The sequence below is a fragment of the Schistocerca cancellata genome, chromosome 4 (assembly GCF_023864275.1).
Source record: "Schistocerca cancellata isolate TAMUIC-IGC-003103 chromosome 4, iqSchCanc2.1, whole genome shotgun sequence".
Lineage (NCBI taxonomy): Eukaryota > Metazoa > Arthropoda > Insecta > Orthoptera > Acrididae > Schistocerca > Schistocerca cancellata.
In genome coordinates, this window is record NC_064629.1 from 923,147,458 (window position 1) to 923,172,026 (window position 24,569).

Here is a 24,569-nt window from a genome sequence, read left to right on the forward strand (position 1 = left end):
TAGCTACAATATAGCAGGTCAGCAACTGGAAGCAGTTAATTCCATAAATTATCTGGGAGTAGGCATTACGAGTGATTTAAAATGGACTGATCATATAAAGTTGATCGTCGGGAAAGCAGATGCCAGACTGAGATTCATTGGAAGAATCCTAAGGAAATGCAATCCCAAAACAAAGGAAGTGGGTTACAGTACGCTTGTTCGCCCACTGCTTGAATAGTACTCACCAGTGTGGGATCCGTACCAGATAGTGTTGCTAGAAGAGATAGAGAAGATCCAACGGAGAGCAGCGCGCATCGTTACAGGATCATTTAGTTATCGCGAAAGCGTTACGGAGATTATAGACAAAACTCCAGTCGAAGACTCTGCAGGAGAGACGCTCAGTAGCTCGGTACGGGCTTTTGTTGAAGTCTCGATAACATACCTTCACCGAGGAGTCAAACAGTATATTGCTCCCTCCTACGAATACCTCGCGAAGAGAACCTGAGAATAAAATCAGAGAGATTGGAGCCCACACAGAGGCATACCGACAATCCTTCTTTCCACGAACAATACGAGACTGAAATAGAAGGGAAAACCGACAGAGGTACTCAAGGTACCCTCCGCCACACACCGTCAGGTGGCTTGCGGAGTATGGATGTAGATGTAGATGTAGATGAAATGAGCCCAGGTATTTCTCCGTTATACGGTACTCTTCCTTACCTATCCCACTCCAGATCAGAGCACCACCTTCCCTCTTCATAATTCCCAATCCATTGTCCTCTTGATAGCTACTAAGGCCCTGCTGACACACCAGAACTCCTCATTACGTTCTATCTTCCCACTATTCGAACCAACAGTAACCGTCATCTCTATAAGTACTGTCCAACTCTAACCACACGGAATATCTTTTTCCCTCTCCAAATCCTTTTTTCCAATGGACGAAATCCGCCCGGAGAGTTCGATCCGAGTCTAGCTGACCTCCCTGTTTCGCTCGATGCACGGTAAACCGTAAGAGCAGCTCATATTTCAACAGAGAGAACCTCATAAATATTCAGTCTTGTGAAGTTATCAACTCCCAAAGTGAGGACGGAAACATTTCCACTGCCGGCCGGAGTGGCCGTGCGGTTCTAGGCGCTTCAGTCTGGAGCCGAGCGACCGCTGCGGTCGCAGGTTCGAATCCTGCCTCGGGCATGGATGTGTGTGATGTCCTTAGGTTAGTTAGGTTTAATTAGTTATAAGTTCTAGGCGACTGATGACCTCAGAAGTTAAGTCGCATAGTGCTGAGAGCCATTTGAAACATTTCCACTTGACGAGCTCCACTTGCTATTGGAGTGCCTTATTCCGTCTTTGTCTACATCTCTACGCCATCGGAAATAATCATTCAGAAAATCATCGTGAAGGAATTAAATACTAACTCTGCATAGGACTTCTGTATTCAAATATCTTTAAAAGACACTGTTCACAAATAAATTGAAAACCTAAGGACAAACGTTTCTTGTCAGTAGAGTCATGAAAATTACAAGCGAGGAACGTAACCAACTAATGTCCCGACGACTGCAGAGCCGTTAGAGACAGAGATGAAGTTCCGATAAAGCAAGAACGGGAAAATAAATCAGCCAGGTTCTCCTAAGGAACCATTTCGGCGTTACCTTCATCGATTTATGGAAACCACGGGAAACATGTATTCGAACCCCGCTCCTCGAGGAGCGCGCCACCGCATTCGGTAGCGTGGAGGAGAGGAACGCTCCTCAAAAGATGCCGCTTCGCAACAAATTAGCTTCGCACTGCGTGGTATCGAATGACCTGTGTGGGAGAACCGTCGTAGGAGTTTCTGATGCAGCAGTTTGCTTATCTTGTTCGTCAAGGGCGCCCTTCAAGACTACCGCAAAGCAAAGTACTTCCTGGAACAGTTCGAGCAGCAAAATTCGCTATAGAAGCGGCTTTAGATTTATGAGAAGGTGGAAGCTGTGGCGATGCGACCTCGTTCGACCGTTGAAGAGCTAACTAAAGCCACCGCTGCGTTTACAAATCGACGATTGTGCGTCAACGTAATTGATAAAAATTTGAAAATGATATTTCTGTGCATACGATTGCTAAATGAAAAAATAGCACTATGGGGGTGAAATATAATACATAATTTTATTCAGATGAAGACAATATTGCTTTTTAATTCGAAAAAGATTGCTACGGAAATGCTGTCTTCCAAGGTCTTTCCGTAAAAAGTTGTTATTAAAATGGCGTAGTTAGCTTTTTATGAGGCAGGAGTCCCTAGGGAAGTGTGCCACGATTGCTCTTTTTCTCTCCCTATACATCAATCATGTGAAGAATAGATGAGATTGTTTGTTGATGGCGCTGTAGTGTGCGGGAAAGTGTCGTCATTGGGTGACTATAGGACGATATAGGCTGATTTCAACAGAACTATTTGGTGTGATTAATGGCAACCTGTTTGAAATGTAGAAAAATGAAAGTTAATGCAAATGAGTGGTAAAAACAATCCTCTAATGTTCGAATACAGTGTTAATGGTGACTACGTCACTTCGATTAAATACCTAGGCGTAACGTAGCAAAGCGATATGAAACGGAACGAGCACGCAACTTCGGTAGTAGGGAAGGCTAATGGTCGTCTTCGGTTTATTGGAAGAATTCTAGGGAAGTGTAGCTCATCTCTAAAAGGGGAGCACGTACAGAATTCTCTGGGGCCCATTCTTGAGTAGTACTCGAGTGTTTGGGATCCTCACCACGACGTATTAAAGAGAGATGATGATTCAGAAATGGCTCTGAGCACTATGGGACTTAACAGCTGTAGTCATCAGTCCCCTAGAAATTAGAACTACTTAAACCTAACTAACCTAAGGACATCACACACATCCATGCCCGAGGCAGGATTCGAACCTGCGACCGTAGCAGTCGCACGGTTCCGGACTGCGCGCCTAGAACCGCGAGACCACCGCGGCCGGCGAAATGATTCAGATGCGTGCTGCTAGATATGTTACCGGTAGGTTCCATCAACACGCTCTTATTACGGAGATGCTCCATAACATCAAATAGGAATTCCTGGAGGGAAGACAACGTGCTTTTCACGAAACGCTATTGAGAAAACTTAGAGAACCGGCATTTTCGACTGATTGCAGAACGATTCTACTACCGACAAAGTATATTTCGCCAAAGGACCGCGAGGATATGATAAGAGGAATTATGGCTCGTACGGAAGCGAATAGACGGCCGTTTTCTCCCCGTTCCATTTACGCGTGGAACAGGAAAGCGAATGACTCGGATTGGTACAGGGTACCTTCCGCTATGCACCGTATGGTGGCTTTCGGAGTATGTATGTAGGTGTAGGATCGGCATGTTTCTTCAGGCACCTCCTAATTGGAAACGTACAGCAGAATAAGTGCAACGTCTGGATTAAATTCCACACGTGTTTGCATTGTTTCATGGAAGGCGAACATTTAACGTTGTGGATGGTAGAGAGCGTTAAGTTCAGTGATACTCTTGTTGCCATTAAAAGGGGTATGACCGGACGTTGATGTTTTCTCCCTATCTTTTATTCCATAATCATCCATACAAACACAAATACAACACAGCCATTCACACGAGACAGATACATACTTTGTTAATCTTGCATCTCGACAAACTGAAAGAAGGCAATTGGAAACCGCCATCTGTAGGACAACAGCGAGGACTTTCCACATTGTCCCCTGTATATGAGGTTCACTTCCACTTTTGAGGAGGGATAAAAGGCGTGATTTGTTGACTCAGTGGATCCGCGGATTATTTCCTCTTGACACTTCATTCACCTCTTGCAGTGATTTGTTAATTTTAAAAATACCAATCTGAATCGTGGTTCAAAAAATGGCTCTGAGCACTATGGGACTTAACATCTGAGGTCATCAGTCCCCTAGAACTTAGAACTACTTAAACCTAACTAACCTATGGACATCACACACATCCATGCCCGAGGCAGGATTCGAACCTGCGACCGTAGCAGTCGCAATCTTGGTTCGGTGTCCGCTTTAAACTGCGCGTTCCCTCATAACTTACTGGGTAAGTCTCTTCGATGGTCAGAGGAAGTTGAGAGCATACCACCTCCAACACGACCATGCATAGTAAAGCTCTCTTAGTGTTTAAATGAACCTTCGAGACGAGGGCAGCTTTACTTAGGTGCTGCAGATGTCTTTATCGAGTAACTTACAAGGAGGGTGGGGGCGGGGGTGGGGAGTCTGACATGTAGATCACCTATTTAAAAAATTGAGGTCCAGGATCATGACGGAAAATCGTATTTTGAATTTTATATATCGAAAGAGTGCCTGAAAACAAATATTTTTATTAATATAATATGAGGCCCAAAGTTAATAATGTTCGAGTTATTAACGTGTTTGTGTTTTCATGCTGCAGCTTGGGTACCCTCATTTTACATGTCTAGCAGAGAGAGGTCAGTTGTCGAGCGGTCAAGATGTTAAACTGCCAAACCGCTGGTATTAGATTCTTGAACGTCACTTTTTTTTCATTCGATATTTTTTTTCGTGTATCTGATTACATTTTGATAATCAGAATACTTTTCTTTGCCTTTTTTAAAGTAAAACATTGGGAGGTGTGATTAATACTCAAATAAATGTATATAACATGTTGACAGTTATTTTCATCTCAGTATAAAAATACACCTAAAGTATATTATTCCGTAATCCTAATTGATCGTCTGTTCGTGAGCGTTCTCTCAATCAGTGGGGTAAAATTTATCATAGAAAGAGGCCAAACGGAAATACTTCTCCCATCATGCGCAACAGACGAACGACGTCTCTCCGCATTTACATGTTTTCTAGTATACTGTTCGTGGAAAACACTAATGTTGCTAAAAACAGATCAGTCAGGTATCAGTCTGCAAGCGTACCAAGTGAATAAGAGCATATCATGAGAGTCATGCGCGGACAACCGATTATGGACCAACGCATGAATTTTGGCAGCATCTGTCCTCTGTTGTAATTCTCTGCTTTGCTCTGATATCATTTAATAATGAAGTCGTGCGATGAAATTCCTTACCTGTCGGAAAACGTAAACGTCATACAGTTGACAAAGACAGATACATCCCGGTAGTATCACTTTCACGGTGCAGGTCGGTTGAGCATCGTCATCTACATAATTTCTAATGTAGCGCATCAAGTATCAATACGTTATATATACTCATTTGATTATTAATCACACTTACTGATATTTTATTCCAAAAAAAGGTAAAGAAAAGTATTCTGATTATCAGAATATCATAAGCACCGATAAAAATATCGAATGAAAAAAAAAGCGACGACTAAAAATCGAACACAGACCAGTTGTTTGGTAGTTTAATTTCTTGACTTCTTTTTCTATTTTTACGGCAAACTTTCTACTTGTCTAACTATGTATAATCTTCAAAATAAGAAAATGAACACTGTATTGTATATACACTCCTGGAAATTGAAATAAGAACACCGTGAATTCATTGTCCCAGGAAGGGGAAACTTTATTGACACATTCCTGGGGTCAGATACATCACATGATCACACTGACAGAACCACAGGCACATAGACACACGAAACAGAGCATGCACAATGTCGGCACTAGTACAGTGTATATCCACCTTTCGCAGCAATGCAGGCTGCTATTCTCCCATGGAGACGATCGTAGAGATGCTGGATGTAGTCCTGTGGAACGGCTTGCCATGCCATTTCCACCTGGCGCCTCAGTTGGACCAGCGTTCGTGCTGGACGTGCAGACCGCGTGAGACGACGCTTCATCCAGTCCCAAACATGCTCAATGGGGGACAGATCCGGAGATCTTGCTGGCCAGGGTAGTTGACTTACACCTTCTAGAGCACGTTGGGTGGCACGGGATACATGCGGACGTGCATTGTCCTGTTGGAACAGCAAGTTCCCTTGCCGGTCTAGGAATGGTAGAACGATGGGTTCGATGACGGTTTGGATGTACCGTGCACTATTCAGTGTCCCCTCGACGATCACCAGTGGTGTACGGCCAGTGTAGGAGATCGCTCCCCACACCATGATGCCGGGTGTTGGCCCTGTGTGCCTCGGTCGTATGCAGTCCTGATTGTGGCGCTCACCTGCACGGCGCCAAACACGCATACGACCATCATTGGCACCAAGGCAGAAGCGACTCTCATCGCTGAAGACGACACGTCTCCATTCGTCCCTCCATTCACGCCTGTCGCGACACCACTGGAGGCGGGCTGCACGATGTTGGGCCGTGAGCGGAAGACGGCCTAACGGTGTGCGGGACCGTAGCCCAGCTTCATGGAGACGGTTGCGAATGGTCCTCGCCGATACCCCAGGAGCAACAGTGTCCCTAATTTGCTGGGAAGTGGCGGTGCGGTCCCCTACGGCACTGCGTAGGATCCTACGGTCTTGGCGTGCATCCGTGCGTCGCTGCGGTCCGGTCCCAGGTCGACGGGCACGTGCACCTTCCGCCGACCACTGGCGACAACATCGATGTACTGTGGAGACCTCACGCCCCACGTGTTGAGCAATTCGGCGGTACGTCCACCCGGCCTCCCGCATGCCCACTATACGCCCTCGCTCAAAGTCCGTCAACTGCACATACGGTTCACGTCCACGCTGTCGTGGCATGCTACCAGTGTTAAAGACTGCGATGGAGCTCCGTATGCCACGGCAAACTGGCTGACACTGACGGCGGCGGTGCACAAATGCTGCGCAGCTAGCGCCATTCGACGGCCAACACCGCGGTTCCTGGTGTGTCCGCTGTGCCGTGCGTGTGATCATTGCTTGTACAGCCCTCTCGCAGTGTCCGGAGCAAGTATGGTGGGTCTGACACACCGGTGTCAATGTGTTCTTTTTTCCATTTCCAGGAGTGTATATATTTTTTCAGCTAAATATTTATATATCTTCAAGTTAAAAAATCTTCCGTCTAGAAATTGTGCGGATGTTTCTTGTCGACAGGCATCGGCATTTTCTGTCTCGTCAAAATGTTTACAATAGACTCTTTCTGCTTTGCTAATGCCCCAGTGAATGCAGCTTTTCACGAATCATCCAGTCTCTTTTCTTTCTCACTGCTCATATTTCAGGATTTTCTGTCTTCAATGTGATGCTGCGTGGAACATTAGACTGAGGCTCGCGCTCCCCAAGTAGGGGTAACCGGCCGAGCGCCGACAACTTTGGACCCCATATTATATCAGCAAAAATGTTTGTTTTTAAACGATCTTTCGATTTACAGCGTTTAAAATATAATTTTCCGCCATCGCCTTTGACCTCGATTTTTCAAGAAATTTGTGGGTGTCTAGCAAAAAGCGGAAATGCGTGTCTCTTTATTTTCAATATAGAAATTAGGTTCGATGTGGGGCGATGGTGTGATGGGTGGACTGCTGTGGCGTGTTGTGGGGTTGTGAACCACTGAGGGCTACGTCGGGGCGAAGCCTCTCCGTCGTTTCTAGGTCCCCGGTTTCGTACAGAATACACGCAATGCAATACACAATGAAGAACTTCTTTGCAAAACTTTATGGAAATGGATGAGCCACATGCAGACCCCTTTTTAGACTGATACATATTTCTTAGTTACAATATTTTGTCATTTTCTGCTTCATCAACAACACGTACTGTTACCCATAGAGCGATTTATGGAGTTTTCAGTGTTGCAAATTATTTCTATGTACTGTTGTCACCACTGTGGAAAAGAAATTGACCACGAGTCAGCATTTCCATATTCAGCACTGAGTTTTCTCTATTTTTTCATCCTTTCTTTGGGAAAAGCCTAGTGTATTGCAACCGAACAGGCGAGGGCGGAAGTTGTTAATTGTTTGCACATGGTGTCACAAGCAAGTTAATTGTTGGCTGCAGTCACGTTTTGATTGCTAAGTAAGTTAGCACGACGGTAGCAGCCGTTCACGGGTAATTACCAGACGAGCTGCTCGCAGGCCACACTGATAACAGTTACTTGTAAAAGAAGCTGGCATTACGTTCCTTCCGTGAATGTCCAGTATCATTCAGCAGACGTGTACGAGATCAGGCTTGTTTCATTGTTCGCTATCCGGCGGTGTGGAGTTGTGATACAACCTTCCGTATTTGGCTCGACGTTTTTTAATCCTTCAAAGCAAAGCAACGATAAACATTCAGTCCTGTCCTTGGGTGAGTTGGAGTATGTTGACTAGGTATTGAACACTGCTATGCTGTATCTACAGCTTCTTTCATACGTGCCTCTGCAACGAAATTCATTCTTTCGTTAAAACTGTGGTACATTTCCAGTTGTTTAAGAAATCATATATTTTTAAGCCTTCGTGGAGCCTATAGTCGACGGATACTTTTCGTATATCCAGTTGTAGGTTACATTCTGTACGATATTTCGTTAATTGTCCGATTTACCTATATCAAACGCAGTGAACACAGTCCACATGATTATCTATTTATACAATTTTTTTAGTTTGAACCCTTTGATTCAGGTTGCTAAGGTAGAAGATATTTTGCATTTTATGCGTTGTGAATTTTACCACAAGCTTTCTCGTTCAAAGGTTCAGAGGCCACCCTGAGTGCGGGAGAAATTAATCCCTGTTTACGCGAATAACAGATTCCAGTTCACAAGTTGTGTCGCGTCACTGAATTTAAAATACCACACAAGCCTGCACGGACTGTCACAACTTCACCTTTCTTCCTGTGTTAGTTTCTGGCACTGAAAGAATCTCTTTCTATGTCAGTAGGGTCACATGGGATCTGCAGGTTGTTGCTCCCTTTCTCTCGCTTTCAATGGAGAATCGTTTACTGAACCACAAACAGAAAATTCGAAATGAACGGGACAAAAAATAGCAAGCCTCGAAGATACGTAGAAGAAAACAGTATACACAAATAACGTCAATAATACTAACCAGCCCTTGGAGTCTCGAACTCTTGTTACACGGAAATTAACAGTTTCCATAGCACTGTTGAATCAAAGAATTTTATCTACTTCCAGTATGTTGTTTCAAGATTTTTGGTTCTTATTTTCGATATAGCCAGCGCGTGTGTCTGTTCCATCAAGTGGATGGCTGTTACATTCCTTACAGGTTTAAGTTGAGGTAACTGGCTAATTTTATCACATTACATCAGTTTGTTTTTTTAATGTTTACTAGTATTACAAATGCCTGTTTTATCGGTGCGGGTGAACGTATGGCGTGTTCCCAAAGACCAACAAAAATAAGTAAAAAGTATCCGTAGCGTCGGATGTCACGATGTCCGTCACAGAAGAATAGAACGATCGACGCATTTCTCTCTGACCGGAAATTAAGAGGACAACGGCTTACTTACGTTATCGCAGTTGGCGCGGAGCGAAAGGTAGTTACCGAGCGGGGTAGCGCGTTGATTAGCGCACTGGACTTGCATTTAGGGGGACGGTTCAAACCCGCGTTCGACCATCCTGATTAACGTTTCTCGTCATTTATCTAATTGCTTAAGGCAAATTTCGGGATGGTGCCTTCGACAGGGCACGGTCGCTTTCCTTCTGCATCATTCCTTAATCCGAGCTTGTGCTCCGTCTCTAATGACCTCGTTGTCGACGGGACGTTAAACGATAATCTCCTGCTCGAAGCGTACTTGAAAAAATTAGCCACACCTTGCAATGAATCCCTACCATCTCCTGTGTCGTGGATTTCGGATCTCGAATGTTGCCCTGTCAGATGCCTTCGCGCTGCTGTCCGTTGTGACCTGGTATTTACCCTGCACTAGACCTCGCTGGGCGCTTCACAGGGCTACTGAGTATCGTGCCTCGGAGCCCCTCAGAAGTTTCTGTGGTCTCGTTGACAGACTTATTGATGTAAAGATGGAAACAATATCTTCACAGTTAGTCAAATGTATAAAGGAAATGTCTGGCTGTGGCGTCCGCGACTGGGATGGAGCTGTCGGAAACAGGAATTCGTCTCAACATTTATATTTCTGAGAATGAGAAGTAATATAAAACCCAAGCTATTCGTAAAATAGACGCAATGAGCTGTTCGAGGAACCACGAACAATAACGTTTTACACTAGAATAATGGAAAGACTGTGATATACTGTCTGAAAAATGGTGGAAAATAGCAGCTTTCCAACAATAGACAGAACTGATACTCGTGCACGTAGATGAAGGGTGGACGGTGTTGGGCGCCTATGATACGCACCCCGTCCGGACGAGACGTATCGCTCGTGTCCAGCTACTGCGAAGAAGCGTGCGTGACGTTATAGCATGTGCCCCGGACGAGATAGCGCAGGAATGGCACGCTCATGGATAAACGGCCTAGCGTTGGCTACCTGTGCTCAGGTGTTCTTCGCCGTTGCTACACTAAAGAATGCCACATATACCTACGGAAATACTACGTCTTTTCTTGTCATTCGGCGTTCTTTGTCGTAGTTTGACCTGCCTATTTCACGCAACAAATAATAGTTTATGATTTAAATGAGCAAAATACTGACTCGTGTGAACCTGTAAATGTTTAGTTACGCATTTATTCGAGATCTCCACCGAGCGAGATGGTGTAGTGGTTAGCACACGGAACTCGCATTCTGGAGGACGAGCGTTCAAACCCGCGTCCTGTCGTCCGAGATTTCCCTAAAATCGCTTCAGATAAATGCCGGGATGGTTTCTTTGAAAGAGCACGGCTGATTGCCTTCCCCATCCTTCTCCAATCCGATAGGACCGATGGCCTCGCTGTTTGGTCCCCTCTGCCAAATCAGCTAATCTTATTGGCTTCCATTTACAGTAAATTCGTTTTACACAGATGTCACAAGATTCGGCGACTCACAGAAAATATGTCTGTAATACCGCGTAAACATCATGTTGCGGGCAAAAATTGCACCCGAAAGATGGATTGAACCCGAACGTTGCTCAAACTGAATAATATTTCAGTCTGTGAGAAATGAGAATTACTTTTGTTTATGTCTCTGGGTAATGATGGGACTGTTTACTACAAAATAATTGTTCATTTTCAAACTTTTGTTGTTGTCCATCGCAACATAGGTAGTATTTGTTATTCAGTTGCCTTCTACTGTAACTTATTTTGCATTCTTTTTTATCTATTGCTTAAAATTTGTCGTATAATGTGGAAGTCAAATTAACTCATTAGTCCTCGAAAAAAATCCGAGACTTGAGATACATGTTACTTCAGGAGGGAATCGATTCAGTACGTTTTCGACACACTCTTAACAGCAAGTTGGCTATGAAATTCAGAAAATATCCTATTCTGAGAAGAATTCTTGCTAAAAGATGGGTCATATGTTAATAGAACGTTGAATCTTGCTTGAATTGTATTTTTTTTTTTACGCTTTCGCAGACATACTGTGTCCAAGGGCTCCTCCTTGATTAAGGGGATCTGCAACATCAACAAATGCATTTGGTCACAGTAACAAGTGCCATTTGAGTGTTCGCTCATCTCATGCAAAAAGAGAAGCAACATTTCGATAAGCAAGTTATTTTGTTAACAATTTTTAGCGTGCGCAGGCTTCCGTTGGCATTGTGATCTTCAGTAAATCTTCAGTAAACGTTTCGGCTGCGGTCGAAACTGGCTGAAACGAAAAACCATAAAACATGACGTCGGAGTCACTTTCCCAGAAAAGTTTTACTGGAGGAAAAATTCTTCTTTTGTGAGTCTTAAGCATTTTGTAAGATATCTACCCAAATTTTATCATAGTATAGTCTTAGAAAGTCCGCAGCTCGTGGTCTTGCGGTAGTGTTCTCGCTTCCTGCGCACGGGGTCCCGGGTTCGATTCCCGGTGGGTTCAGGGATTTTCCCTGCCTCGAGATGACCGGGTGTCGTGTTGTCTTCATCATCATCATTCATCCCCATTACGGTCGGAGGAAGGCAATGGCAAACCACCTCCGCTACGACCTTGTCTAGTCGGCGGTGCGAGTCTCTCGCATCGTTCTCTACGCTCCTCGGAGTATGGGACCCCATCATCATCAGATTTAGAAACCTATGTCTTGTTCTGCCTGCAGAAATCCATTGAGACTCCATTTGTAGAATGTCCTTCGTAATTTGTCTTCAGAGATGAGTTGCTGTCACGTGATTTGGCACACCCGGAAGATCTATAAGCATTAACTTCGAGGAGGAACTCCTGTAGACACGCACATGCAAAACACTGAATACCTTTAAGACGATATCATCTCATTTTGAAAACGGCACACACATAGTACATATATAGCGATTAGAACAGTGCATGACTTGACATTAAGAACTGATATGAGGGCGAGTACATGGGCGGTAGAGGATTCTATCCCCAAGGCCCGGACTAAGGTAACGGATACGGATATCACGTAAGGGGCAACTTGGACACCTTTATTCAACAATAATTTGTCTGGGATTGAGTAACGTGCAACAACAGTGTCTAAGTGCTGAAAATCGGACTGACACAAAGAGGACCGTGGACTAACTGAATACTTTCGAATGTGTTCTCATTTTATCAGTACCGTGTGAAGTACTCACTGTCATAATCTGTCACAGCATAATTTTAAACGCAAGAGAATTACCTTGCATGTTGGACTGTTAATAACTAACAGACTGTTAGAAGACTTGAGAGCATGTCGAGGAAAGTGGGTAGAGATTTTGCAAGAATGTAGGTCTGTGAGTAGCGATCTGGACATAGTTTCAACCTTCCCAGTGAAACGGCTAACAGACAAGAGTGACGTTAATCATCCTGAAGAGAAACTCAAACAAATGGTGCTCTTCCTTGTTTTGGACTGTGTTTTAGTCATCGAGCGAGGTCGCGAGGTGGTTAGCACACTGGTCTAGTGCTGGGGAGGATGGCAGTTCAAATTCACGTCCGGTAATCCAGGTTTAGGCTTTCAATGATCCCCCTAAATCGTTTAAGGAAATGGCGAGATAGTTCCTTTGAAAAGGGCACAGTGGATTTCCTTTTCTGTCCTTCCCTAACCCGAGGTTGTCCTTCGTCTCTAACGACCTCGTTGTCAACGGGACATTAAGTTCTCATATTTTTTCGTTTGTGCTACAGTCAGCCTCACCGATCACTACAAGGATGTGCATGAACTTAACAAATTCAGTTTCTTGTGGTTATATGCCAGTTTATCCAGAACAGAACTTGGAAAGACGACCTAAAGATGATCTAATCGTAAGATGTATAGCAGTGACGCATTAGACGATATACTGGAAGAAATCAATAATCTGAAAGTAATTCACAATTGTCTACTTTTATGACTGAATTCACTTCAACCCTAAACACAGTTTTGGAGTACAAGCTGAATAACATTTTCCCGAATGTCTGCGTTGCTCTAAGAATAGTTTATTCGCAGCCGCTATCTGCCGCTGTGGCTGAAATATCGTTTGAAATACCGGACAGAGTAAAGAACATTCTATGACACATAATGACGCTATATAGTTTAGTGGATTCAGATGTAGTTTCTATTGTGCCGACTTCGAATTTAAAGATATGATCGACACACTTTATAACAAAAAGTAAGGTAAGTTGTGTTATGCGCTTACCGGTCTGTTGTAACTACACGATGGCCAGAAATGGTCTGGAAAGCTTTTAAGGATATTGGAGGGTAGGTTGCGCAGAGAAATATTGTTAAGAGAAATAGTCGATACGTTACGCCATTTCCAAGTTAATTAGAATTGAAGCCAATGAGGCCCTTGCACGGGCAGATTCAAGCATCCCGCAAAATGCGGTGTCACCAAACGTATGCTTCGTTTGGTTTCCTAAAGCCGAACAAGTGAGCGATACAAAAACTGGACATAGGACGGTAGTAAGTGTCGAATCTGAACCATAGGTTGAGCAGTCTTGTGCACTATCATCTACGCTCTGAGAAAAGCTGTCACTAATTGTATTTAGCGGGTAGCCTCAATCTGAGCGCTCAACGGCCTGATTGGCTAACTTCAATGCTTATCAAATCGGAAACGGCGCACCGTATCGAATATTTTTCCTAACAGTCATTTCTCAGCACAATCTACCCTGCAACGCCCTTGCAAGCTTTTCAGGGTATTTCTGAGCGCCCTGTATACCTCTGTTGTAATCATTTATAACACCATTCAGTAATACGTTACGCGTTACAATATATGAGAAATTGTATATCGCTACAGAATATTACGGAATGCGGTGTAGGCTCTGCATCCTCTTGCATCTACTCGTATAACGTGCGAGTTCTCTGCCCTCCAAGTGTCGTTTATCTAAATGACATACTTTATAATAAACATAGATTTGTGTGTCGAAACTATTTGTACATTTCGCACTTACAAGCCTTTTAAAATAAAAAGACGTCCTGCAGTCATATCAGAGGACCAGACGAGACCTACCCCACCGCTGTCCGCGGCGTGCTGGTATGCTTGTAACTGCTGCTCACAGTACTTGGCAAAGCAGCCTAGTATCAGCAAGCGTTTAGACTGCCAAGTCTCTTGCTCTGATAAACATGACGCACAAAGAAGCAAAACAGACGCACGCCAAAGTATCCTTTCGCCATGGATTAACAGATAATATATTGGATCTTACGGAAAAACAGTAATGACACAAAGTCATTCTAAGCTGGGTTTGATTGACGATTGTCTGCAAACTGGAACACAAAGCAGCTGTTTGGCCCTGGTGCGAGGTTAGCGCTGACCTTCGCGCTTGCCGGTCAAGGCAATCCTTTCGTTTTCTGTTTCGTTTTGCTGTCCACGAAGGATCTATTACGTCATCTACCTGTTGTTATTTAGCCGAGAGGACGGGAAATTTAAATCAGATTCAGCGCTGCAGGGCAGTCCCTGTGTTTGTGTTTCACGTAGGGAAAAGTCGCAATGTCTGTATGGGCAGCATCAAAGGTGTGACCTCTGTTACGTGGCCTTGGAGCTTCACTTCGTGCCTGATAATGAAGCCCAAGTTTCACTAAGAAACAACAGTGCACGTTAACTATCTCATTGGCTCTAAGCTATCTTGTCGGATGGAACTCAGTATGATGCGCTTGGACTGAGCGTGTTCATCACAAAGAAAAATATTTCTAGGTGATATGGAGCTGCATTCTTAGATTATATTCTGGTAATGATGTTCTCTACAGAAAAGTTACATCTTGACAGTGTTTCCATTTAGTACTGCGAAGGTCAGTTTCATTCAAACGTAGCTAAATGCAATACACACAAAGAAGAGTAAAAGACTTATTATACAATTACAGCCGGCCGCGGTGGCCGTGCGGTTCTAGGCGCTGCAGTCCGGAACCGCGGGACCGCTACGGTCGCAGGTTCGAATTCTGCCTCGGGCATGGGTGTGTGTGATGTCCTTAGGTTAGTTAGGTTTAAGTAGTTCTACGTTCTAGGGGACTGCTGACCTAATATGTTAAGTCCCATAGTGCTCAGAGCCATTTGGACCATACAATTACACTGTTAATAATAAGACATTGGATCCATACACATCGATCAAATACATGGAGGAAACGTTACGAAGCTGCAAGAAGCGGAATGAGCACCGAAAATATCTTAAAGAAGACAGCGGAAGAGAGGGAGAGAGAGAGAGGAGAGAGACAGGGCGAGAGAGAGCATGTGCGTGGCGGTGGAAATGTAGGGGGGGGGGGGGGCGGGGGGTACAGCGGGGGCGCACTCGCGACTTCCAGAACAGCAGTACGCTTAAGTAGAGAAAAGAGCTTACAAAGTTCTAGTGGGACGTATTCTCGAGCAGCCCTAGAATGTACGGAATTCTTACAACTGCACCAGAAGAGATCGACGGAGTCCAGAGATCTGTCGAGGAAACGGTAATAGATGTTAGATAGCCAGTTCAAATATCACGCAAGGACCATATGGTTGAGCCAAGTGACAATAGGATGCATATGTAAGTATACAGCTAGTCATTGGTCATTGCTATTTCTAGCCGTCAATAATGCTTCGGAGTACCCCCCACTACACACTGTAAAAAGTTAGTGAATATTAATATTTCAGCCCACACTTTAAAAATGCATTAGGCCTGTCTGTAGCAGTAGAATCGTCGCGGAAACTGCAGCTTGATAGGTACAATAGTACGTTCTATAGCTAAAGTTAGTACAGGGTTGACTTGCAACACGAACGGCATTGTAACCAATCTACAACTGTCAGTCGAGTTAACTCTATCCGTGAGATCAGTCGTGTTGTTAGCTAAGTGCTGTTTCCTTTGACCCGCACACACTTAATGTTAGATTTTCAGCATATCGCTGAGGTCTTGCCATACAGCTTGGGTACTTTTGTGCGATGGACTAGATCATGCGTTATAACATGGTTGTTGGGGTGTTAAGTGAGGTGCACTTTGTTTATGCCGTTGTATTTGACCACTTTCTCCAGGATTCAGGAGCTAACTTTCCAGTGGAGTTTCAGCACGTGATCCCAGAATAACGTGTCAGCTATGCTATCCTAGACAGAAGATCTCTAGGAAGATGGATTGGTGGAGAAGGCTACTGTAGATAGCAGATAGATATTTGTCTTGAGCAGTGTGTTCTACAACTCATCCGCCAAGGGGCACGCTGAATGTTAAGTGTTTCTCTAAGTTACACATCCATACTCTCCGTCGAAGAGGAGGAGTATTAGGGTTTAACGTCTCATCGTAGATAAGATACATAGAGGCGGAGTACAAACTCGGATTTGTGAAGGAAATCGATCATGTTCTTTCCACGGGAACCAACCCAACATTCGTATTTAGCAATTTAGTGATATGTGAAACGCGAGTGGAAATTTCAAACACTTGTCTCTCAGCGTTTAAATAAGGAAGGACAATGCAAGACATATGTAGTGCGTATACATAACGTTAAAATAAATGATTGAGGCGGGAAACAAATGTATGTCATTAACGAACACTGTATTATATCCGATCGATAAGCCAAAAACTATTTCACTTCACGTAGTGCTTGCAAAGGAATAGAGTAAAAAGTGAAACTGTCAGTTCTGTTACCAGCATCATGATCGGCTATATCGGTATATTTACAATTGTAACAACGACTTTTCATATAATTAAACTACATCTAAAGAATTTCGTCAACCTTCGAGAGAAGCACTATGTACCAGGGGAGTACCTCATCTCTAGTGATGCTGTATGTTAGCAGATGACTCATATACAACGAATAAGCGTAGTCACGTGATCGTGATGTGCATCGGTGCCATGTCACGTGTGCGAATGACAGTACGGGCGATAAACGAGCTGCAGGCACTGCAACATCATATTTATCCGCCGACACCGGCCAAGCGACTTCCAAGTAAAATATCTCCCCTACAGGGGAGATATCTATAATATCTATATCTATAATATACATTATAGATGTGACAGTACAGGTTGTAGACACGACATATGGAAGGTTGGCTCTGGCCATGAGTCGTGCTCAGATAGCCACAGGGTAAGGCGACCGCTCGCGATAAGTGCGAAATGGTGTTTCGAGTCCCGATCCAGCACAAATTTTCATTGTCGTCATTCCATTATGCAGCTGATGGTTGTTCATGTTCGCAGCTGCCAGTACATTTGATGTATTTACGACTACTGTTTGCGCATCGATTCTCAGATGGCTAATGCAAGTAATATGGAGGCTATTATTGCGTGTGGGGTTAACAGCTAGGAATGTGCGTAATAATTGGCTCAGACAGTAAATCTATGAAAGGCGGGAGACAGAGGTGGCATGTTTTGACAAATGCTAAATATAAATTAGAGTACTTAAGTATGTACAGTATCATCTTCCTCTTCAACGTCAGTATTGGGTCGGGAGAACCAATATTTGGAAGCAACACGTAGAACTGAATGAGAACTTTTAGTGCTCGCAATTACTGCATCTGTATCTTAGAGCTACAATTTATCGCAGTGTTCGAAAAATATCCAGAAACTGTTCTACGACAGAACAAACTTTCATCTTCAATAAACAGCCAAAAAAAGTCTGCCAAGATTACAAATGGAGTGGAATTATCTGTATTTGTCCATTACAGTGACCGTGCATGGGAGTTTTAAGTTTGCTTGAAATATAGATTTTGACCACATATGAGCACCAAAACATGAAGAGAATCATTACGTTCTTTCTGAAGATGTGAACATATTCTCTAATTGCTAGGGCATTTCATAGACAAATGTACTCTCCATAATTATAACAAACATGGGTATTGCGAGTGAAAGATGATATACTTAACAAATGTTCAAATGTGTGTGAATTCCTAAGGCACCAAACTGCTTAAGTCATCGCTCCCTAGAATTACACACACTTAAACTAATCTATGCTAAGAGCAACACACACACCCATGCCCGAGGGAGGACTCGAACCTCCGGCGGGAGTCCGTGACATGACGCCTCAAACCGCGCGGCCACTCCGCGGGGCTATACTTAACGCTTCTTAAGTTACATGGTAAGGGGAATATTTTCTGTATACGTCAAACGTTACAGACAACGAAATCCAGTGAATAATCACCAGATTACTCTTATCATTCTGTAATTTTGATATAGAATACCACCTCGAGACTACCAAGCACTGAATCACGATCGGAATTACCACACAGTTTCACAAATGTGTAACGCATCTGTTTTAAGAATATATTTTCAAAGTGCACATTAACTACAACTTGGTTTTTTAAATTGCGTGTATTTCACTCGATAGCCGACCGAGGACGAACGAACACCATATGACTTATGCTTCAAGTGAGCGGACACATGCAGGGTGTTGGTAAGCACTTTGACAGAGCCATTAGCTGGTTACAATTGTGAATCGAAGACAAAACAATGCAAATAAATTGCAGTGCATTTCGAGTGCAAAATAAAAGTGTTCTTTTTGAGAAAACATATTATTCTGTCTTGAAAATACGTTGTCAATTTTCACTTGTTGGCAAATGGCGTACCATTATGAGACCACTGCGATTGGTGAGGCCACTAAATGGACTCTATTTGAACAACTTGCAGCAAATTACGCTTACATTTTCCGCGTATCATTTTCTCTTTTGTTTGTCGTAACTTTTTCAGCATAAGGCCTACAAACTGCGATAGTTAATTCAAACGCTGTTATAATCGTCTACTTCGTGTGCCGTCATATGTGAAATACTACGTCATCGTGTCTTTCATATCCGTGCAAGGTGTTCTCTAAGAGTAACTGAGAGTGGCATAAAAGAATCACGAATAGAGAGCCCGGCGTGCAAAACCACCGACGGTTAGTTCCGTTAAATTATAAAGTCCTCGAGATAGAAACTGTTCATCTGTCTTTTATAGTCACACTATCGGCTGCCCTAAAGGGTGAGATGATTTAATGAAATAGAAAAAAAAACATATTTTTTGCAAGAAAAGCTGTAGTCAGTCACCAGAAATGAATTTCATCGGAAAGAGTACATATTTTGTTGCGACATTTTATGCGAAGCTACAATGCACGAATGGAACGACCGGCAAACACAGCTATCTTCCACGTGGAGACAGACGGTCGACGAACAATGAAGATAAGATAACACGGATTTCGATACATATCACCAGATCTTGAGAGAATTTAAGGAAACAGCACATCTGTGTAAGACATGTTTGCCCTCTACAAAGGCGTGATGCCTACAGTAAGCGACCGTCTCGTACTTTGATCAAATCGCGAAAACGCAATGTCCGAGGAGGGAATATGTGGTAAGGCAGGTAATAGTATGAAGCTGTAGTTTCGACATTACTAACGTTTGTGAGGAGAGAATTGCCAGAATGAATGGGAAATCGAGAGATGTACAGAGCAGTGTCAGTAGAAATGGTTCAGACCGCAAAGAAATGATATACACAAAGGCTCATAGTTTCTTTCGCTTATGTAATCAGCGAGCTCATGTAGTAAAAAGACCTCAGACGAATAGAAAACGTGAAATCAAGGTCCAGTATATCTCTTCGACATCGAAGGATCTTAGAGCTACGCTGCAGAATCACCTGTCACTGGAAATGGATTTGCCGCACCGCAACATTTCGGCTAGTTCGAGATACGTTGTTACGACAATGGTGCTAGTGTGAAAACACTTGCTGCATTTAGATGTGCAGTTCTCAAGTGGTGGAGGGGACTACTACGAGCTCGTCGTCCTGACCTTTAAGGCCCAAGGAAAGTGGCTAGACCACTATGTCATCCTCTACTATGGAGCATCAAGCGGATGCGATATTAATGGGCATGTGGTCAGCATACCGCTGTTCCGATCGTGATGTCGACTTTCCAGACATTGGAGCCGCTACTTCTCAATCAAGTGGCTCTGCAATTGGCATCACGAGGCTGAGTGCAGTGCCAGTCCTCCCACCAAAGAGAAATACTTTACTGTATCGAGGATCGAAACTTGGACCTTCGCATCACAGTCGTCTAAGCTGACCACGAAGCTACGGAGACGGACGGAGGGTAAAACTAGTACCACTATTATTAGCTCCCTTCCCTGTTCGATATGCAAATAATGGTTCAAATGGCTGTGAGCACTATGGGACTTAACTTCTGAGGTCATCAGTCCCCTAGAACTTAGAACTACTTAAACCTAACTAACCTAAGGACATCACACACATCCATGCCTGAGGCAGGATTCGAACCTGCGACTGTAGCGGTCGCGCGGTTCCAGACTGTAGCGACTAGAACCGCTCGGTCACTCCGGCCGGCTCGCAAATAATGCGTAGGAAGAACGACTGTCGGGAAGACTGCGTTAGAGCTCCAGTTTCTCTTATTTTCCTCTAGTGGTCTTTTCGTGGGATTTAAGTGGGATGAAGCAATATGTTTCCCGACGCTTCTTAGAATTATATTCCCGGAACTTGAAAGGGAAACTGCTCCGTGCTATACAACGCTTCTCTTCTAACATCTGCCACTACAGTCAAATATGTATGTCTTTTAACGCTCTGACGCTTACTAAACAAATCTGTGACGAAACGCAGTGGGATTATTTCGATCTTCTCTACTAATTCTACCTTATAAAGGTCCCATAGTGGCGAGCAATTTTCAACAGTAGTTCGAATAAATATTTCATCACAAGTATGCATCTACCCTCGGAGTCCGTGTCTATCCCTACATGCAACTCATTTTTCGTCGGCACGATGGCATCTACCAGCAGGAAAATGCAATGTGTCACACAGCTCGTAGTGTACGTGCGTGGTTCAAAGAGCACCAGGATAAGTTTACCGTACTCTCCTGGCCACCAAACTTCCCATATATAAACCGAATCGAAAATGTATTGGACCACCTCGATCGGGCTCTTCGCGCCACCGATCCTCAGCCGAGAAACGTAGCGCAGCTGGCCGGGACACTGGAGGCGTCACGGCTTCACATCCCTGCCGGTACCTCCAGATCCTCAGTGACTCTCGCAGCGGTCTACTTTTCACAGGTAGTCACATTAATGTGATTGGACGGTGTATCTCCTGAGAAGTTCTCTGCCCAGTCACGAATCTGGCACTATACTCGGTAAGCTCGTATTTTGTGAGCTAATTCTTCTTCTTCCTCCTTTTAATAGCCTTATTCCGTATCTTCACGGGGTCGACATGTTAGTTTGGATACGGCAATGTTAGTGGTAAAGGGTGGTCGGATTCCTTTACTGTCGGATGCCTTTCCTGTTGCCACTGTTTCCCTCCCAGGACGGAATTTGTGTACCACAACTATATGCATCTCGTGTTATTCCATGTGAAAGTGTGAGAACATCTTCGAGGTGTAAGTGAGTCGTGTAACTGAGTCAAGACGTGTCCAGACTTCGCCTAGTCGGGCGTGCCAAACTGATTAAAAGCCACATCCAGGTTGGACGGCCCACGGTCCCTTGTCGCTAACCCGCCGAGTGGATTCGATCCTGGGTCGACGCTCGAAACCCGGGAGCAGCGTGCTAGCGCTCGTGGCTATCCGGGCGGGTCTATTTCCTGAAGTAATACATATTGTGGAACTGTATCGAATGCCTCCAGGAAGTCACGGAATGCGGGATAGGACTTGAGTGCAGTTGTATACGGCGCTGTGAACCTTGGGGACGAACAGAGCTACCTGAATTTCACAAGATTAGATCTCCGTTCGCGGAGTCCACTTTGATTCTTACAGAGGACGTCGAAGAGGATGATAAGCAGCGACGAGCGAATTCTACATCGTCGGATGTGAGCAGAACACGAAACCGCTGGGGCACTTCAGCTGCTGAAGTCCTCTCTGATGATTGATGGCCTGGTGTTTATTGGCTCCGTGGGATGGACTGAACCTACTGATACCGGAAGTCAGTTTTGATTCGTTACGTAATGATTCCACGACACGTGACGCCGTAAGCGCTCATACGGGGATTAAAGAGAACACTGATAATATTTGTTTAGTTACTGTACTTTTTTGATATTGTGTAGCTTGTGATGAGCGTAGCCCGAGGTCTGTGATACACTGAAAGGTTAGAGTCAGTAGCGATATGGCGAAAGTAACAAATGTTAAGTCACCAGTTTGCTTTTGTTCTACAATATTACTTTTATTGTTAGCCGATTTTCGGCTTACAAGGCCACCTTCAGACATAATATTGTAGAACAAAAGCAAACTGGTGCTTTTCATTTATTATAATGTTGTTCTACCACGAACCGACGGAACATTTCGTTAAAATGTTATGTCATGACAATAGCTGTGATTTTTCTTACGGCGTGTAATGTATACATATTGAATTCTGGTAAGTGGTTCATGTCCTCCATTTTGAAGACGTAATTGGTTAAAGCATACTACTGACATCAACATGTTCAATATTCCCACTCTTCTTATGACGAAAGTAGTTGAACCTAAATTTCGTCGTAAGTCTACTCCATAGTTTTTCCAGTTTATTTTTTAACCAATGAGCACACCTGAAAAGTTAGAACTTCTTACCCTGTTTATTATTTTTGTTATAAAGTGATCGCCGCACACGTGTTAAGCCGCAAACTGGGAAGTTGTATATTGATCGAACGTGATGTGTGAACATGGTCTAAGGCGCTGCAGTCATGGACTGTGCGGCTGGTCCCGGCGGAGGTTCGAGTCCTCCCTCGCGCATGGGTGTGTGTATGTTTGTCCTGAGGATAATTTAGGTTAAGTAGTGTGTAAGCTTAGGGAGCGATGACCTTAGCAGTTAAGTCCCATAAGATTTCATACATATTTGAACATTTTTGAACATTTTGTTAGCCGCTGTGACCGAGAGGTTCTAGTCGCTTCATTCGGGAATCGCGCGCCTGCTACGGTCGCAGGTTCGAATCCTGTCTCGGGCATGGATGAGTGTGATGTCCTTAGGTTAGTTAGGCTTAAGTAGTTCTAAGTCTCGGGGACTGATGACCTCAGATGTTAAGTCCCATAGCGCTTGGAGCTATTTTTGTGAACATTTGGAATTCCCAAGCCATCTAGACTCCTGTCCCTCTATATACATATTTCAGCAAGAGGAATGTCCGTGCTTCACACGCCTTGGCTGTACGTAGACCACTTAGTACTCGAGATGTGTCTAAAGAAGAACTAATGGAGATACACAAAACACAGAACACCTAAAGGTAAGGGCTCAATCTATACTCGTCTTTTGTAAGTACTGGGAATATTTGGTAGCTGTAAAGAGCTGGTATGAAACACTACGTATCTGAAGACAAAATATATAGAGCTAAGCAAGTAATTAATTACTTTTATTTCTCTATCGACAGCTGAAGCTGCTTAAATGAGAAGTAATAGTTACTGTTATCTATACGATTAACAGCACTCAATCAGCAATAGTAAGGCAGCACGCCTGCCCTGGTCGTTGGCCAGGGCCGTCTCGTGACTCGGCCTGCAGCGCCGCTGTTTCAAAAGCTCTGAGCGCTATGGGACTCAACTTCTGAGGTCATCAGTCCCCTACAACTTAGAACTACTTAAACCTAACTAACCTAAGGACATCACACACATCCATCCCCGAGGCAGGATTCGAACCTGCGACCGTAGCGGTCACGCGGTTACAGACTGTAGCGCCTAGAACCGCTCGGCCACCATGGCCGGCGCTGTCTCAACATGAGGCTGAGAAAATAGATGTAGCGCCTGTCACCCACGATACTTTACCTCTCAGGCTAGATCTCTTGTCACCGAGAGTTAACTTTTAAATTTTAACTAGCTACGTACGAGACTATTTTGCTACGAATTAGCGAAAATGTAACTTATCTTGGCGTTATTATGAAACGGTGCAATGTCTGCAGCTCATTACAGAGCCACTGCTTGACTCTCACATTCACGTAACGCTTTCCTGAGATGCACGAGTGACACGACGTATGGAAACTTCTGCAGAATTGATTCACGTTACTAAGAAATATCCGTGGGGTTTACTGGTGTTTCGGCGAATAGCTGCTAGATGGCAGATAACATATAACAAGATTTGTTGCAGTACTGTAGTGTTATGCAGCTGCTGTAACAGAGATTGTTATTCCTCTCCTGCTCTGAGGAGCCAGTATATCGGAGAAGACGGCCGCTCGAAGGTTATTCGTTACGAAGGCTTTAAAAGCGTTCAGTTTTCCGAGAAACAGCCGACACTTAACTCTGTCGACTATTTGAGCAGTAAAGCAGGAAAACTGAGTATAATTCCATTACGCGATACCTGCCTCATTACAAACATGGTTTGTCCGGCGGTACTTTATATAACGCTACAAACCCGCCCGGATAGCAGTACGTGTTAGAGCGACGTTCCGGCAACGCCGAAATGCGCCCGGATAAACCCGCTACGCTCGTACGAATGCCAACGCAGTCGATTGGATCAAAGGACATGCGATTCGTGGAGGAGGAGGAGATTAGTGTTTAACGTCCCGTCGACA

The 24,569-nt window shown here is 44.1% G+C and overlaps 1 protein-coding gene across 2 annotated transcripts in view; it reads right to left on the reverse strand.

Annotated features, from left to right (window-relative positions):
* The window catches only part of LOC126185108 (monocarboxylate transporter 3), a 432,092-nt gene that overhangs the window by 170,807 nt on the left and 236,716 nt on the right, over nucleotides 1-24,569 (reverse strand). The gene's annotated exons all lie outside the window — the stretch shown is intronic.